This window comes from Solanum pennellii, chromosome 3, assembly GCF_001406875.1.
Source record: "Solanum pennellii chromosome 3, SPENNV200".
NCBI classification, from domain to species: domain Eukaryota; kingdom Viridiplantae; phylum Streptophyta; class Magnoliopsida; order Solanales; family Solanaceae; genus Solanum; species Solanum pennellii.
The window spans coordinates 7,897,862-7,903,167 of record NC_028639.1 but is presented as its reverse complement, the minus strand read 5'-3'; the positions used below and the strand labels follow the sequence as shown (position 1 = coordinate 7,903,167).

At 32.7% G+C, this 5,306-nt stretch overlaps 2 pseudogenes; both read left to right on the top strand.

Moving 5' to 3' along the window:
- Positions 1-740: 740 nt before the first annotated feature.
- Positions 741-1,368, top strand: LOC114073926 (annotated as a pseudogene).
- A 583-nt stretch (positions 1,369-1,951) lies between these two features.
- On the top strand, positions 1,952-3,193 carry LOC107014052 (annotated as a pseudogene).
- Positions 3,194-5,306: the final 2,113 nt, after the last annotated feature.

Here is a 5,306-nt window from a genome sequence, read left to right as displayed (position 1 = left end):
AAAGTCACATATTACATTTTTATTTTGTTATAAATTGATTGAATTGTATTTCACATGTAAATAGTGTAATTTTTATTTTGTTATAAATTGACTGAATATTCACATGCAAATAGTGTAATTTTTATTTTGTTATGGATTGATTGAATTCACATGCAAATAGTGTAGTTTTTGTTTTATTAAAAATTGATTGAATACAATTCACGTGTAAATAGTGTCAACACTTTTACTTTGTTATAAATTGATTGAATTGCTCATTCAAATTGCATTGTAGTTTTTCAATTTTCCAACATTCTTAAAAGCCATTCTATTTTTCTAATTTTCATAAGTTTTTAAAAGCCTTTTCTTTATAAGGTGAGTTTGAATTTATTTTATTTTTAATTTATTTAATTAATTTTATACTTTTATATGATATTGTTGATATATTCAATCTTTTGATACTTATATTAATGTTCATATTTCTTTTTATTTTTTGTGTATAAATATGCATCCGTCAAATGTATACGTACATCCTAGTCCAGTAGAGCATGATGTATTAAAAATTCAAGTTCATCATCGTTCCGAAGGAATTTGGAATGGTAGCATAAAAGAAGAGAGGTCTTGCTTATATACGCGTCGTGGTGATATTGAATTTTAACAACATATAGAATATCATCCATTACATTCTCGCATCCGTCAATATTTTAAAAATTGTAGATTTAAAGGAATTCTTGATGTAGGATGTGGGTCGTATGACTCCGGATTAATTTCTGCTTTAATTAAAAGGTGGGTCCAGAACACATACTTTTCTAATGCGAACCGGCGAGGCTACCATAACTTTACAAGATATTGGAATTTTATTCGGAATGGTAGTAGATGGTAGTCCTATAATTTTAAATTGAGCTGATTCTTTAGGGATTATAGGTAGACAAGAAATGATATTTGAATTAACAGGATGGTTACCCGATACTAGTTGTTTTTCTGGTGTTAGTAGATTGTTAACATATAAATTGATTGATTATATCGAAGATTTGGATGGTATTGATGATCACTCAACTGAGCATGAAGTGTAACAAAGATTTAGATTATATTTATTATGGTTATGTGGTGGATCAATATTTCCGGATAAATCTAATAATAAGATTAATTTGGACATTTTGATTGACATGATAAATTTAGATTTAATGTCAACTCATTCATGGGGAGCAGCCGCATTATCATATTTGTATAATTGTTTATGTCGTGCATCAATGAAAAAATCAAATGAAGTTTGTGGATTTCTCTCTTTAGTGCAGGTATACATATTTTTTAATTAAATATTTTTTATATACTAGTAATATGCACTTTTAAATTTAAGTGCATTATAAGTAATGGTGAATTTATTTATTGTAGATTTGGCATGGGAAAGAACTATTCCCCTGCAACCATTGCCAAAGCCTCTAAGGACCAATCAACTTGAGGCTTCAACTGCGTTTGCACGTAAATGAACGCGACGTAGAAATCATCAAAATGAGGCACGAACTGTAATCGGTGTGATTAGGGATGTACTAGATAATCTAATGGATGAACAGGTATTTAATATTATTAGTATTTTAAACTATTCATATTTTATTTCATTTTAAATAAAAATATGTTTGGTAGATCTTTAAATGAGGCACTTACGTTTCACTACCCAAGAAAATTATGTGAATAAAATGACATATACATAGATTCTTGTTAGGTCCTTAAAAGTAAAATATCTTATGACACAATGGTACAAAAACATTATTTTGTAAGATTTTTCATTTTCACGTACTTATTTTTTTTTATTTTTCTGCCAATGTTGTTTTTATAATTATCTTACTTAGTTATTTTTTTATAGTTTTATTTGGCAACCTTATTCGGAAGATGTTATTAATGGATTGGATTGCTTGAGTGGTGTCGGTCGGGACAACGTGTCTGGATGGCACAGGTGCCACTTATTTATGGAATTTATCGTGAGTGGCACAAGGTTGATCGTGTTGTGAGACAGTTCGATTATTTACAACATATTCCTGGACCGTGTACCTAATTTTCGAATATCATTTTAAGCGTGATAAACGATCCAAAATAAATCAAGAAGATATAGATGCATTTAACTACACACAATATTTATGAGAACAACGTCAAAATCGTATATTTCGACCTCCATTTGTAAGTGATCAAACAGATTACTTTCGTTGGTACATGAGGCACACCCGCATGGTCATTGAAAATCCACAACATAATGTACAAAAAGGGTATCAACACATGGCAGGAAGACATGAGGCATTAGTATGTATATTATGTAAATTTTAAATTATTATGTCAATCTTTAATATTTTTTTGTTATTAATATTTGTTTATTCATTATAGGCTAGGGGTCATGAAATGCAGTATCGTCGATCTCAGATGATTGAAAATGATGAAAATCGATCTAATGAAATGAGACAATATGCAGAGGAAGTCGCTCGTATTTCAATGGAGTCAATGAATGCTGCCTTCTAGGGAACGCGATTGAGCTTTAATCCTGATTACAATCCTCCTACTCAATACGATGAACCACCACCAATACAAGTATCTCGCCGATCACGACAAACAACCGAGAGAGGGTGCACGTCGAGGTAGAAGGACCGCTGGTGAAACAGCTGATTTTTCTGCAGGGCCCTCTAACACTAATGTGGCGACTCCCGAGCCTTATTATCCCACGTTTGATTTTTCTACAGGGCCCTCTAACACTAATGTTAATTTTTCTAGTCAGCAATTAGACAGGTTCCAATATCTGGTTTTGCGCAATTTAGTGGATCTCAATATGGTATTCAATATGATATGCGTGAATTTCCTATACATAATTCTCCATTTGGTGGAAGATTGAATTTTTCGAATGTAAGTATAATAATTTTCATAGAATTATTTTAACTTTTTATAATTTTTTTTTAATTTTATTGCATGTTTATTTGATTATATTATATTGTATTGTATTATAGGTAACTTTGTCCGATGATTCAAGATTGAATGCTGGGGCTTCACAAAATTTAGTTCTTAATAGACAAAATCCACCTCGGAGAGCATCTAGGCTATACAAATCAACTAGATGTGGAACAGGCAGTCACTATCAAAATGAGGAAGATTTTGAAAATGAAGATGAAAATGAAGATGTAGAAGATTTGGATTCAGAAGAATAATTTTTATGCACCTTTATTCTAAAAGGCTGAAGATTCGAATTTTGAAATGTGTAAATTTTATTGTTTCGTGCAAGTTTGAACAAAGTAATGAGATTCTTACGCAATGAGATTCTTAAGGAAAGTTTGCAGGATTTATATTTTCTTTATGTCATAGGTCAAATGAATACTTTTTATGTTAGGTCAAATCATTATTTTTTAATATAGTTCAAATCAATAATATAATAATAATATAAAGATATTATACTTACAATACTTAAAATGCAGCAAGACAAATTAAACTCATGTCAACAAATAAATATGAAAGATATATTATAATATTAATAACAAGACAATAAAAATACATTAACCTTAAAAACATAGACAAAATATTTAAAATCGAGTAGGACATCATGCCTTTGTGTGACCTGTCTCCTTACAAATACTACATTTTCTAGGTATGCGAGCCGAAACTATATTCATATCATTCTTAAGTCGGCTTCTTACTTGCGTACCACTTGTCCGCAAATATTCAGTATTTGCAATTAAATTAAAAGGAGCTGGTGGCCAATACATTTCATCACCCATTGGGTTAAATGTCTCAGTATATGTTCGTCTGTAATATTTTGCACTGTAGAATTTACTTACATAAGATTTTGGCTCGATTCCGCGAAGTCCACAAAATTTGATGGCATGCGAACAAGGCATATGATAATTTCTCCATTTTCCACAAGAATATTTCTTACCTTTTGCAGTAACCTTGTGGACATTACCACCTTTACCATCATGAGCAAAAGTAAGAATTTCAAAAACTCCATCACTTGTGTTGTAAGTCATCATATATGTGTGCCCTTGAGCTCTTTGATAATTATCATTAAATTTTTTATCTATCGCAAGAGTCCATGACATATTACTTTGAAGTAATGCAATTGCAAGATTGTTTCTTTCGACAAAACTATCAACGAGAGCTTTGAACGTTATTCGAACCATGGCAGTCACAGGAAGCCCCCGAGCTTTTTTAATAAACCATTATATGACTCAGACACATTTATCGTCATGGCACCCCATCTATGACCACCATCCTTATACATTGTCCATTTTTTTCAAAGGAAATTCATTTAACCATTCATATGCTGCAGGAGACAATGTTTTGATTTGTTGCATCCCGTTGCACAAACTTTTTCTCCTGATGCTCAGTAGCAGCCAACCACATTAGTTTTTTGAGTTCACTATTTATAAATTTTTTATTAAAATTTGCTTTTTAGTGTCGAACACAAAACTATGATATGTGTTGGGTGGACTCAACCAATCATAAGATTGAACGCACTGTAAGATTCCTTGATGACGGTCAGAAATAAGATCAATTCCTTGTCGTTCACAAACTATTGTAACGACCTGTTTAGTCGTTTTGAGCGGTAGAGTTTATTCTGGTAATAACTGTCAGGGTCGACGGTTTCCACGACGGACCGTCGAGGGCACGACGGACCGTCGAGGGGGTCTCGTTCCAAAACACTTAGATTCTGAAAATTTGAGTACTGAGATCGACTCTCTGAACTTCACGACGAAATGGCAGGACGGACCGTTGAGGGCTCGACGGACCGTCACAAATCCTTCCACAGAATTAACTCTCTGAACTTTGTGACGGAACTGCAGGATGGACCGTCACAGTCGTGACGGACCTTCACAGTCTCCGTAAGCCCACTCGGGTCGGAATTCTGCTAAAGTTTTTAAAGGGGCGTTTTGGACTATTCATGCTTATAATTATAAAGTTAGTGGGTTAATGTTAATAATTCAATTACTTGGGGGTTAAAGGAGATAACCTTGAAATAAATAGTGGGTTATTTTTATCATCTTTTATACTTAATTATATGACAATTAGGGTAAAAGAAAAAGGGTTTGAATAAGAAAAATAGAAAGAACAGAGAGAGAGGGAGAAACGAACGAGAGAAGGGAGAACGAAGAGGAAAACAAAAAGGCTTGGGAAGTAGATTGCTTGATCACGATTCTTCGGTGGAGGTAGGTTATGGTTTATGCTATTTCATAGTAAACTCTTAATAGCGAATGATATGTATTGGGTAGTATTGTAAAGTCCCTATATGCTTAATTGTGTGCATGTATGACGTGCTTATATAATTGTGATGAATTAGCATGATGAGGCTGTTGAATCTCAAA